The following is a 13973-nucleotide window of genomic DNA, read 5'->3' as shown; positions in this document are numbered from 1 at the left end:
ACGTACGCACAGACCACTCTGAACTCCCATTGTCTCTATCGCCATTCTGAACTTGTTCTCCAAAACCTAAGGAAACCATTAAATGTGAATGTCAATGGCTGCAAGAAAACCATCTTGCAAGCTTTAGAGCTCACCTGTATTTGGGATGAGTCGCTCTATGCAGCCTTCTAATAAAAAACTCGCGAGCGCAGCCTCCCCAGAGAGCGTGTGCTGCAGTGGGATGCGGCTCAGAGAAGCGCAGGAGGGGCAGCACACTGGAGACCTTGCCCTGATTTTATCACCAACAAACTGCTCCTATAAACAACTTCATTCATCAATCTACTCTATTTTCTTAATAAATTCATCTTGGCGGAACTGAGACCGAAAGTCTGAATTGTGACTTCTTCCAGCATCTAAATCCGAGACCTTTCACCAACGCGGTTTTCCCTGGGCCAATGTCGCAGCTCTATTTTTCCAAAGCATCTGGAATAGCTTCTATTTTCTCCTGAAATCTGAGGCTGATAGCACCTTATTCCTCAAGACAGTGCATTACTACCTATTAGCATTTAGTACACTTAGTATTAAGATCAGCAGATCATACGAGAGAATTGCTTCCTTAATTTTCTGTAACGACTTCGTAAGCACACGTTTCAACAGCTTTCACCCTTAAGTAGCAAGTCTTCCCGTGATGTGGGTAAATAGGTTCTCCTCTGACTGAGATTCCACCAGTGGAGTATATACCAGTTCAAAGCGGTAACTGTTGTGCTATTTTATACACCATCCATGCCCAAACATCTGCGTGCCTTCTACAGGCTTACTGACGCATCCTCACAACACTTCTGTCTGGCACAGTGAGATTAAATAAACTATTTTAGGTCAGACTGAAAGTCTGTGGCAAACCAGGAACTCAGCTGAGGACATTTAACTCCAAATTGGTTAAAATAATCACCAAACCATCTCAAACTGTTTTATTATGGACCATAGCAGGCCAGAAAACTTCTGGGGACCACAGCTATTTCATTGTATTGGAACAGATTCATAGCAACTATTTAAAGCCCAATGACATGAGAGTGTGTTGTCACCACCACATCTCACATTCAGGAATAGCTGCCTGAAATCAGCATGCACTTGTTGCCAAGTCTTTGCTGGCCACAGATCCTTACATTTATAAATCTAAGCAGGCAGAGGAACATGCCAGTACAAGTTGGTGATTTCTTCTTTTTTTCTGCTACAATTACTTCCCAGCCAGCAGACATGAAGAGCATCACTGAATCTATTCTCACTCAGCACACTCCATATGTTCCCGAGGACTCAATCTAAGATGATAGCAACAGAAATACAGACTTACACTACTGTGATATATTTCATCCTCTGTTGGCTGTCTGAAAGTCACTTATCCAGGTTCAATTAGAAGAAATGTTCCCCTACAAGACAAGTAATCCAGTTACAAGTAGTTAATTAACAACAGTGAGTTTGATTCATCCTTTACTTTTCTGTGTATTCAGAAAGGTAGCAGAGATTTTTCTGTGCTTCCTCTTAAGAACAAACCATGTTTATAGTAACATTTTGCTTGTACATGCAGATCTCTGCTTGAAGAAAGTGCGGTATAAACATTATATAACATCTCTACAGAAATCAAAAGCATAATATTTGTGTATATTACAGTGTTAATCAGTTGAAGGAACTGGTCCCAACTAGGTTCTTCTCCTGAAAGCTGCTACTAGCTAAAACATTTATACGAGGTATGTTTTGCTCAGTGAAACAGAGGCTGCTAAAGGGGAAAGGATCTATGGACATTACAAGTCTTTCCACTGCACCCAGGGATGTGCTGGACAAAAAGACAGGGACACATCCTTCTAACCATGGCTTGGTATGCTGGGTGCCTCTTGAACTGGTTAAGCAGAACTGAAAGAGAAAAAAAGCAGATATGAATAGGGGATGTGTCATGCTGGGAATAATGCTGGCACAAAGAAATTTGTGCCCAAGCTGTCTTCCATCTTTCAGTCTATCAGGGCTTATCATCAAAGCTGAGTCCTGGTAGGGAGCAGTGCAGGTCAATCAGCACAAAGTGAACTACCAGCATGGGAAGAAGGCACAAGATATGGTCCCAGCTGGACAGACTGGTGTTAAATCCGCATTTCAGAGCTCTGATGTGCCTTGAACTGAATGGCTTTCACGAGGCAGGAGAATCCACAGGCTGGTGCTTCTTCAGGTCCTGCAGCTACGAGCCCGTCTCGCTGCTTCCAGGTTAGATATTTTTGCTAAAAGTTACCCATCTGTTAAAAATTGGTCTAATGGTTGAGTAATATTTAAATTCCTCAGCACAAGTTGTTTACATAGAGTCGGCACAGACCAGATGAATCCAGATGGGCACACTTTAGGCAGGCAGATAACTGTGGAGCTGTTCCCATAGATGTGGTACCCTGAGAAAAATGTTTATTGGGCTCACAGATTCCAGTCAACAATATTGAAAATACTGAAGCCAAGCTGTACATTCCTGAATTATGTAACTGGTATTTCTTTCACCTACAGGCAAACTCAATGAAATTTTAAAGACCTATAAATCCTCTTATAAGTGCTCCGTCTAGTCACTGGTTTTGGCCAGGAATAAATGTATTGAAAAAATATAATCCATGTATCTCACAGTGGTTCGATCGCATTCTTCTGAAGAATGCAGACTTAGCCATTGCTGAGCAGGGCGTGTTGGTCTGGCACACTGTGCTCTGTCTCAACAGGGCATCCCTTAAATGACTTAAAGCTGGGTAAATCCAACAACGGGGAGAAGCAAAGCAAAAATGAGGCAAAAGAGATCCTTGTTACAGAATGCTTCACATCAAAGCACAGGAGCTGATAAGAAGCTGGCATACAAACACGTAGATATTTAGAAATTTAACCTCGATTTGAAATCCATGGAGTCACCTAGGCTGGATTTAGATACCGAAATGCTCTCGGGCCCGATTCCCTCCTCCCAGCACACACAGCCTGCCCTGCAATGCATTTGGTTCCCTCAGACACACGTTGTGAATTGTGGGGTTGTCACATGCAGGGACAGAAATTGGGCTCCATGATCCATGTGGGTCCCTTCCAGCTCAGGACATTCTATGATTCTGCTGAGACACTGGCTGTAGGATGTGCCGAGCAATGCACGCACATATCTGAACACAGGATCAAGTCTTGAGAATCTATCTGTTGCTTCCAATTAGTGGTTACACAATATGACAAGAAAGAGAAAACACTGTGGAGCTGTAAACTCCTTTTTGTTGTTGTTGTCTAGAGATGGGATCAGAAAAGAAGCTTCAGGCAGAACATCTGTAATGTGGACAGACAGATGTTTGCAGTTGCAGCTCTGTGCTTTATCTTTTGCAGAAATTAACATATATTCATAGAGTTTCTTTCCCTCTCATGTTAAAAAAGAGGTAATCTTCTCTTAAAGCTGTTCAATCTTCTGCTTTACTGTAAATGGGGAGGTGGGTGAGATTTATTTGTTAAACATTGCCATAAATATTTAGCGGAGCAGGGCTCGGTTGAGAAGAGGACATCTAAACAGATTGCTGGTGAGCTAACCCTTGGAGATTTTCCAGATTTCTCTCTCTTCCTCACAATTTCTTTTCCTTTAGAGAGAAACTAAATAAACATTTGAAAGGAAGTGCACGACTGGAACAAAAAACCCCCATAAATAATTCAAAAGAAAATTAATAGGATTCAAGATACCACTTTCTGATTATCAACATAGCTGCTACTTTTAATTTCATTTTTTTTACAGTAGCAACCAGCTGGTACAGTGCATAATGCTCATCACTTAGTGCCTCACATTTTTCAAACTCCTTGGAAACACATCCCCATCAAACCGCTTTGAAGTTCAATTTTAATTTAGATGCAAACTATCCCAAAAGTACTGATAGTCTAAAAAGTGCCTCTGGCAGTCCATAATTACAATGCAATAGAGCTGTCAGATTTGATTAGAACGTTGCTGCAGTGGCTCAGCCCATGCAGCACCGTTTAGCCTCACATGATCATTTAAACGTTCCTTCCTGCTACTCAATACTTGCCCAGCCCAGATAGGGCTTTATTTACTTGTTGGGTTTCAATCATCCAGATCCTCTAGACCATTGGAATGATAAAGTTGTGCAGAAAAACATCCTCCAATCTCCTCATCATACAGATATTCCTGTTGCAGCACTTCATCTGCAAGACATTCACAGCATAAGGCTTAAAACAATCTACTAGTATTATGGCTTAATAAAAGAGCAATATTGTATTGCAATGCAGGGGTTTGAAGAATATCGCTATAGCTGAAAAGAGCCATTCCCATCCAAGTAAATAACATTTGGAGGATAAGAGTACTTCTTTTGGGAAGAATTTCTGTGTTCTGAATCCATCGTGTATCCACTGTGCAAGTGCATTCGGCCGGCTGCCGTGGGGCTACCCCAGACAGGTGCCTGCACCAGGCTATTTAGTTTAACTTAATCTGCACTTCTTGTTGCTTTCAATACACACCATGAACAGTTAAGAAAGTAAATTCCAGAAAACACTGGCAGCTTGAACAGCCAATCTGACTTCGGATATTTGAAATAAAACCTGAAAGAACCTGCCTTGTCCCAAAGCGCCAGCTCGACACCCTTACGCTCCGGCTCCAGGAAGAGCACTGGGGAGATGCACTGTCAGATTTGAGAATGATATTAAGAATATCTGAAGAATAATCTCTCCTCCAAGCAGAAACGCAACACCAAATACAAGTGAGAATGATTTCTGTCTGTGGGGTTTATTCTGGGAACTTCCGTGTGCTGTTTCTCTGCTTTAGGCCCAGGGCCAGCACGCTGCCTCCACACTCTCCCTTTGTATCCATTCTTTTCCCCTATTATTGGAATCCTGTTTCTGAAACAGACACTGCATGTAATGTCTGAAAAGGAGGCTTTGAACATCTTGGGACACGCATTTCCTTCAGCTCCTTTGTCTCGGAGGTGAAGAGAATCTGGCAATGCGTGGGATTCAGCAATGTTGGCTAATGTTACCCGTCTTGGTTCTGGCTCTTCTAGATGCTTTTCAGAAGAAAAGACAATGAAAAATCACAATTCTGAGGGTTCATTCTTCAGACAGTCCAAATTCTGTGAATCCCACAGACCACCTAAATTCCCCCTGCACAAGCTCTTCCTCCTGCCCACTCATAAAATAAGATCTCATTATAGTCTAAAGCTCTTATTCCTAGCCAGATTCGAAGGTCACAGCAGCAGCCCCGTTGATTCTAGTACCAAGAAAAATTTTAATTTTCCATCCCTTTTACTGCATGCCTCAAACACACCGACAGTCTTTTGGGTCTGTTCGGGGTCATGCTGAAAAATAAGCCTATTAATGCAGCAGGGTTTCAAAATATTTGAAGAGCTAATTCAGCAGAGTTTATATCTCTTGTGTAGACTTCACTGGAGCCAGCATTCTTCACTCTGTATTCAGTCACTCTGAATATCAGTCAGGGCACTTTACTCAGCCATAAAAGAACTGCAAGCAGAGATGAATCTCATCCTTTCTTCTTTCAGACAGCTAGGAAGCCACCAGCCTCCCATTTTAAACCTAACTACTGAAGACAGCTTAATGAGGCTCAGGGAAGATCACCTTGAATGTTAGCCAACAGCCCATTGTCACAAGAAAAGTTTCTTTCGTCAAAAACTGTATAACCCTTGAATAAATCTCTTTGATTCTGCTTACACTGGGGCTGTGCTCATTCTTGCTCCTTCAGCTGTCACAGCGGGAGGTGTGAATGTGTGTGGGATGCTTACGGTGAGAATGACAAGAGTATCGTATTAAGATCTTGGTTGTAATCATTAATTTCGGAAAAGCCGTAGTGAGTAGAGAAGAACGTAGGGTTTAGAGACAGACTCTTTCATTCATTTATAAGCCTGGAAGAGAGACAGACAACGCTGGATAAAAGGCCTTGCACATGTGCACGGACACTCAGCTTGCTTGTGAAACTTTCCTCTGTTTGCTTGCAGGCACCATATGCATGCATAAACACGCATCTTCCCATGGTACCCCCGGTCTGAGAAAGAGCCTATTACAAGAAGAAATTAAGAGCAAATAAAAATAGCATAATTGCAAGAAAGTGTATTTTCAAACATTCACCTACAAACCAACCGTTAGCATTAGGCAATGAGGGTGCTTTGGCCACTGCTCAATCTGTGCAGCACAGAAGTCTCAGCTCTACTTTGAATCCTCTCATCAGGTTGTTGCACTTGCCTGCTGTCCTTTCACGTGTAGAAGCTATTTCAGGAAGGGGAAATGTTCCTTGTTGTGTGTTTACACAGCACCTACCACACTGGGACTCAAATGTAATCAGAATAAACTTTCTGGTGGTGTTATATTAACTGGCATTGATATGAAAATCATGGCATTAAAGGAACATGCAAGTGAGGAGCCCACGTCAGAAAAAACAAACTTTCTCTTTCTTCTTAACAAATTGTGCAAGTTTTCTTGTTTCTTTCATGTATTAAGGATGTACTTAGTGAAGAGAAAACATCTGTCCAAATGGTGAGGAAGGAGAGGGAGCCATATGCCTGAATGAACCACTTCTTAGGACAAAGTGAAGAAAATCTAAGTGGCTGGCTTGGAATTTAGTTCTCCGGAGGGGAAAAAAGGAAAAGAAAAAAATCACTACAATCTGTTCATGTATGAGAGGGGGACAGAGGAAAAGACAGGAGGGCATAGCGACAGCAACATCTGCAGAAGCAATCCTTTTGAATAGCAAGCAGCACACACTGGTTTAGGACAAACATCTGTGCAATCCGCAGCAGCGCAAGCAGCTCCCTGCTCCCCTTCCCCAGCCCCGCAGAGGAAGAAGGTGGGAAGGACACATGACGAACTGCAAACAGATGAGGGATGGACACCCCATTAAATGGCACAACATCTATTTCCTTCTCTGCGCTCGGTCTAAAGGTGGTGTTAATGGAGGAAACTGCAGCAGGCAAATTACCTGTCAGACACTAGAGGCTCCTAATGAAGAAAGATTCCAAAAGCACGAGAAAATGCTGCCAATAGAACACCTCCAAATGCAAAATGAATGAGAATGCTTGGCAGAGGTGTGTAGCTCTTCTTTTAGCATAGAAACAGAAAGCCTGGAAGAGCAGATTGACTATATTAATACATACCCCTGGTTTAATACCCCCACATAATTTAGTTAGTCTGCTCCTAAGGTTACAGAATATGAAATCCTCAGAGAAGTGGCGACTACAATCACTCGCTATAGGTGTATGCTGGAATACATGGAGGATAATATGGGAATTATAGACTTATCACTGGGGTGCAATTGTGGAAACCTTGTTTTAATTGTGGATTCCACATCACTCTCTGAAAGCTGAGTGTGTGTGAGTTGTCTAGGCTGCCTCCACAAGACAAATGAGACCTCCTGAAATAAACAGGATAAATCATCCCCTTGAAGTTCCCTTTTCCCTATTGAATATAGAGAGACTCCAGCTTATTTAGACCAGAAATCTATTTTTCACATGTCTAAAGTTATGTGAGATAAGCCTCACAATTTTTCTGCATTTTTTTCTGAATATCTATCACCAAACTGGGAATAACATTTCCAGATACACTTGCATTCTGAAGACATCATCCATTATTGGGTTGGAGGCAATCACATGCAATTGTACTAACAACGGCTCTGTAACAATATAAACAGATTTTTAAAAGGCAGAGGGTTTTTTAATTATTATTATTTGTGGTCCAGGCTTCAACACTAGTTTTATTTTCCCATCTAGCAGAAATTAAAGGTCTACTGTGAACTGCAGTTCCAAAAGGAGTTCGATAGAATATCAAAGGCAATGCTACAAAGCAACTATTTGATTTGGATGGTTTTGAAAAAACAAAAGGAGAGGATTTTAGTCCACATTCTAATAGTCTCAGTTCTGTGAAGTTTGACAGGAGTAGCACTGAAACACTCTTATCAGTCATGGTCCATTTCTATATTGGGCAGATGAACACATTTGCAGCTTCACAGATGCTGCAGATTAGAGCCGACGGCACTTCTAAATGGAAGTTTTGTGTCTGAAAATGCAGATTTGAAGGAACTGAAGTACTTCATAGACATCCATCTCTCGAAACCCATAGATAAAAATTAGTTGAATAAGGTTGTAGCATTTGTTTGAAGTATGAAATAAATGTTTTAGGTACATAGGATTTTTAGATTACATGCTGAACGATACCTGACTGACAAAAAACACAACTGAAATGTGTCAGAAAGACCAAAATTAAGCATTTCAGCAAAGATAATTATAAGAGGATCTCTGAGGCTTCAAAGATATTTTGGCACTTTTTATTTTATTTTATTTTTTAATTTGGAACCAGCTCAGAGTATGAGATGACACTTGCTCAAGGAGCTCAGATCCCATTTCAGAGCTGGCTCCATTCAAGGCATCAATACAACCATAACCCTGCTGTTATCTATTAGTTTCACAGGGGTACCGGAGTGAAGACATTACACATTTCAGAGCACCGACTCCTGTGTTCAGCTAACTTGACATTCAATTGCATCACAAGTATGAGCAAGACACAGAACAAGAAAGCCGTTTAAAGATGGTGATGATTTGAAGGCATCTAAGCTTTTGAGTAACTCAGATTTCTAGGATATTATTTTCACTACTGCAAGTTATTGTAGTGATATGCAAGCAATTCTTAATGCTGCTTTTCCACATTACATCCGCCTCTTCTCAGGAGGTTTTGACCACCAGGTGCTATTGTGATTTAAAATGTACACAGGAGAGATGGAAATGAACAGGGTATGTTATCTCTGCACACATTTGTCACTGACAAAATGTATTAATTACACGTGGAAATCAACGCAAAGCAGTGTAGCTTTCAACCAAGTTATAGAATAAAATGCAGGGCCTATCAAATCTGATAATCCCTCACTGAATCAAACACATTGCCAAGGTCACCAAGAGCGAGTGGTCTGTAAATACATCAGAGAATAGTAAAGCACGTGCACAACTGAGTTGGCGGATGTGTGCATTATGTTATATACACTGGGTAGCACTTGTCATTAAGTATGTCCACAGCTATTATATTGTTATAAATAAGATATATTTTACATCATAAATTGGCAATGTTGAGGAAGTAGGGGATGCTACTGTGGGGCTCAAGGAATTAAAGCTCAGTTCTTGGTTTAGTCTCAGAATTTGTACAAATTACCCTTTTTTTTTTTTCTATTTTGGCTCCATATTTGGAACTAAGCCTGGATCAAGATATTTACCCTCCCCATGGAACTATTCCACTTGGAGGGTTCTTTGTGTTGAATTTCAGGAACAGAATGACATATGTCATCAAAAAGGGCTCTTGTACTAGTGCAACCGTCACCACAGAATGCCAATGATTAACACCGAATAAAGATTTTGAACATAAACTTTGGATGGTAAGTGATCGCACATTAAAGAAAATATCAGGTTGCTCAAACTAAGCATCGCTCATATATTTCAGTGCAATGTGCAGCATTTAGACAAGCCCTGGTGGACACTCACGGTGTCATTTGGCTGCTCACTGCACCAGTTTTGACTTAATATTCTCTCATCTTTGCTGTTTGGCTATTTACTGCAACTTCCTTCCTCTTTAGTTTCTTCAGGTAACAATCACCTTCCCAACTTGAACCCACCGAATTGACACAACTCCGCACACCACAGAGCGAACAGGATATTTGCAGACATCGTATTGTGTGTTCATCAGTACCTGCTGTTCCTCTTCCTCCCCCTTTATTTATCCTGTCTCGTTGGATTTGTAAGGTCTTTGGGTCTGGGATTGATTTTTGTCCTCTAACAGAAGGGGGGAAATGACTTGCTGGTTGCTAGTCCTTAGTCATTTCCACAGTAGTGTGGAATTAGGACTCATAGGTAGCTGATTATCAAGTCCATACCATACTTAAAACAAAGCACAAATTTATTACTTTTAAAACAATGCACAGCTATTCCTTCAGTAATTCTAGCTGTTGCATTCTCAAGAGTTTCTTTGATTTATTAGCCCAATGTGTTATTAAAATAATGAATTATGTTTTGGTACATTGCATCTAACATAGTATACACAGGGGCAAGTACATCTGCTAGCTATTAATCATATATTCACTAACAAAGGTTGATTAACAGCATTTTACATATTTACAGCAAGAATGAAAAGCATAACAGAGCTCCACCAAATTTAGATGATAATAAATTATTAAAATGCATTTATCTGTGCACTGATTAGCGCGTGGGATAGACAGAACTGCAGGTAGCGTTCTGTTCATCACACAATACCATTTACTTATTGAAACAGCATTTATTTAATACATTATTTTCAGCTTCCAGGGAAAAGGTTTTTAAAAAGCCTGGAAAAGCCTGTGTACAGCCGTGCACATTCTGAGTCAAATGTACAGCAAGTTTTCTCACATGTAATGTTCGTGTCCATCAATCTACCAGCTTCAGCTCTCAAGTCAACAGTGGTGTTGATGTGCTGTGTAGAGCCCAACCTTGATGCCAAAGCTTGTTTTGTTAGAGCTGCCCGATTTCAGGAGGTACCAGAAGCAGCGATTTGTCAAGTAAACACCAAAAACTCTGAGGCCTTTTAAATAAATACTTAAGAACTTTTTTCTGTTAGGAGTTGCAATTACAAAATCATATCTTTAAATTTCATATCAGAGCCAGGAGCATTTTCTTTTTACTGAAGCTGAACTGATTTGCGCAGAGCTAAACATAATTTTCTTACATAGGCCCAGCTCCCAGCTATGACTACAGATTAATAGTCTGGGGTCCATGTACCCTGCTAAATCCTACTGAAGTCAGTAAGAAATCCAAGGGCTCCCAGGCGGCAGGATTGGTCTCCCTACTTAATTATTGCAAATTTCTTTAACTAGGCTTCAGAGAAAATAACCTTTTTTTTTTTTTCCTAAAATGCCTTTTTATTGATTTTCAACAAAACAGTGTCACAGAAAGCACACATGCACTACGAATGAGAGCTTAAACATGCAGTGCACATAATGTTGAACGAGGGAGAAAAATACGGTATGTTAATAAGCCCAGCTAAAAGAATACAAGCCAGAAGTAAATAAACAGATGCAGGAATTACAGGAGTTCAAAATTTGAGTTCAGGGAGAAGAAATTAGGGTTTGCACTGGAGAAAGTTACAGTACACAGAGAAACATGACAGGAAAAATACTTGCAGCTGGTGTAAATCAATATTGACTAATTAATTTACTCCAGCTGAGAATCTGGTCCATGCATTCTTATGTTAGTATTTAGAAAAGCAACTGATTTGTTCTCTGTGGAAATATAATTCCATGTGAAAATATTTTTCCCCGATCGCTTATCTAAGAGCTCATTTGCAAACTGTTCTACAGAGAGTAAATCACTTATCAATCTTTTCCGTAAAACAAAGGCAGCGATAGAGTCTCGGGTTTAATCTGCTGTGAGTGGCACTGTGCGGCCAAGAAAGCAATTTAGAAATAAGAGCGTAACTAAAATGACCTTCAAAGTTTTGCAGTATGAAGAAGCACAAACTAGAGAAATTTAAACAATGAACAGCATCTAAGAATATATATATTTGTAAGGAATATGCCATTTATCTCTCAGAAGCTCAACTCACTTCCCAGGGCACAGCTGGGTAGAGGCTTTTCATGTGTACGACAAGTAGTTAAAACCGTGTTTTGTCCCAGGGGTTGAAGTCTGTATTTACCTGGGGTATTGTGATGAATTAGATCTGGAACAGAACTCCATAGGAAAACCAGGTTTCCTTAGCTTGACTCCTCACATAGCAACTCAGTTAATTGCTTTGATGACAAATCAGGGTATGTTGTAAGATGCAGGGATGGTACAGACTGGGGAGTCTGCAGCACCTCACCAGAGAAGACCCCAATTCAAAGTGGTCTGGATAGCCAGAGAAACAGACCAAGATCAATAAGATGAAAGTCAATAGACAAGCGCAAACTACTACATTTAGTAAGAGAAATCAAATGCACAAGTACAAAAAAAAGGAATTACTGTCTAGGAAAAAAAAATACCACAGCAGAAGAGCTGTTTTACCCAGAAACTGCGTATGGATCAGCAACATGTCACAGTTGCCAAAAAAAGGGCAAATCTCATTCTGGGGTAAATTAAATGGAGTTTGATGCAAGAAAGAAGAAATGTGTCTGGAAGATTTTAAAACATGCAAAAGAAGCATCATTTGGGAAAGCTGAGGATACATTTGATCCTTCCCCAGCATGGGCAGGCAGACCGTGGATCTCAGGAGGTGCTTTACAACCTCAATTACTAGGATCTTATGCTCAGATGAAACTTAAAAGTATGAAGGCCAGACAAAAGCAAACATATTAACAGTGTGTTGACTTGAACTCCTGTTTGCATAGATCGGTACCTGCCTTGCTGTCTAAACAATAACTTCATTTCAGTGATCTGGGAGTCAAATGAAAACTACAGATCATATTATGTGCTGAGCTCTTCAAGTTAATGAACTTCTCAGATAATCTATATTCATTTAAAGTGCTACAAGTTATCTGTAATTTCATTAGTTTCCATGAGTAGAAGGTTTATCTGAAGTTAGATTTCCAAAGACAAAAGTCTGTAGAAACCCAAACTGATTTTGCAACCAAAGTCACTATATGTTGTACAGTTATTCTGAGAAGTGAAAATTATAGGGCCTCTTTCTCCCTATCCATGAGAAACTTGGAAAACATTCGAAATCTGTCAAATGCCCAAACAAAAGAGATGATATAATCACACTGGGGGACGTTAATTGCACCTCCTGATTAAGCTCTGTAGCTGCAATCAAAGCAATGCCAGCTCCACCAAGAGTTAAAAGTGAGAAGCTGTGCTTACCTCAGCAAGCAGGAGGTTACAAATCTACAATAACTGGAAGGAAAGGTTAATTGACTTACATTTCTTGTTAATAACTAAATTTCTCTTTTTCATAATTGTGCTATTTTTCTGCTTCCAATTTCTACAAAGCTGCCAAAAATAGACATAATTGTTTTTGGTAAAGACAACTTTTAAAAGTTATTGAATTTTCTTAACTGTAAAAGAAACATCTTCCCTAGGTTTCACTTCCAATCCTAAATCATTAGAGGCCATGTAATAATCTGACCAAACATCATTATAAAACGGAAGAAAAACTATAGGGATGCTCACAAGTTTATTAATTAACTCTCAGAGATGTCTTCATTCTGTTCACAACAGCAATCAGAACGGTGGAGAGATGGGATCAGACCCGGCTCAGTACAACCACAACCCAGCGGAGACATCGTGGTTCCTCTGGTACCTCCCTGGAAGGGCTGCAGGGACACAGAAGGACTGACACCTCTGTTTGGCTGTGGGGAGCCTTTCCCCACCATAACAACTGAAAAAAAACGTGTTTCCACATATGTGGATGTGGTAGGAGCACAAGGGGAGAAGCGGAGCACAGCAACACCAAACCCTCTGGGTTTGCTGAGATTTGCTGCAATGTGTGTTGAAATGAGCAGGAGAGATCAGTAATTATGGAAATTGGTGCTGCCATTTGACAAATACCTCCAACTATAGCCTCTGCAAATCTCAGTGAACTGAGGAGCTCAGAGCAGCTCCCAACCACCATCTACATCCTCTTTTCCTCCTTCAAGTCATCAAAACCTTATGCACACACATGACAATACGCGCTGGTGTGCTGTAGAGTTGTAGAGGCAAGCAAGAACATCTCAGAAAGTGGGCTGCAGCTAAAATGCTTAACACTGTATTTTAAAAAATTAGAAAATAAGCAGAGATGTCATAATTGCTGCTAGTAATTCCTTCATTATCAACAGAATCCCCTAATTTCTATTACCTGCAGAGTCTTTACAAAGTGCACTCTGAAGTTAAACAGTTCTCTTTCTCAGTGGCTAGATATGATGACATTAATCAGTTTTTCCTAACATGTATTATGCCCTGTCATCTATATACTCATTTTTCCCACACCTGAAATGCTATCAGAAAAGTATGGTGTAGTAAAGTTGCTGAAAACCTCTAGAGCTAGCAAGCAGA

Source organism: Columba livia, chromosome 17 (assembly GCF_036013475.1).
Source record: "Columba livia isolate bColLiv1 breed racing homer chromosome 17, bColLiv1.pat.W.v2, whole genome shotgun sequence".
NCBI classification, from domain to species: Eukaryota; Metazoa; Chordata; class Aves; order Columbiformes; family Columbidae; genus Columba; species Columba livia.
The sequence above is the reverse complement of the archived record's forward strand: the minus strand, read 5'-3'. Positions refer to the sequence as shown.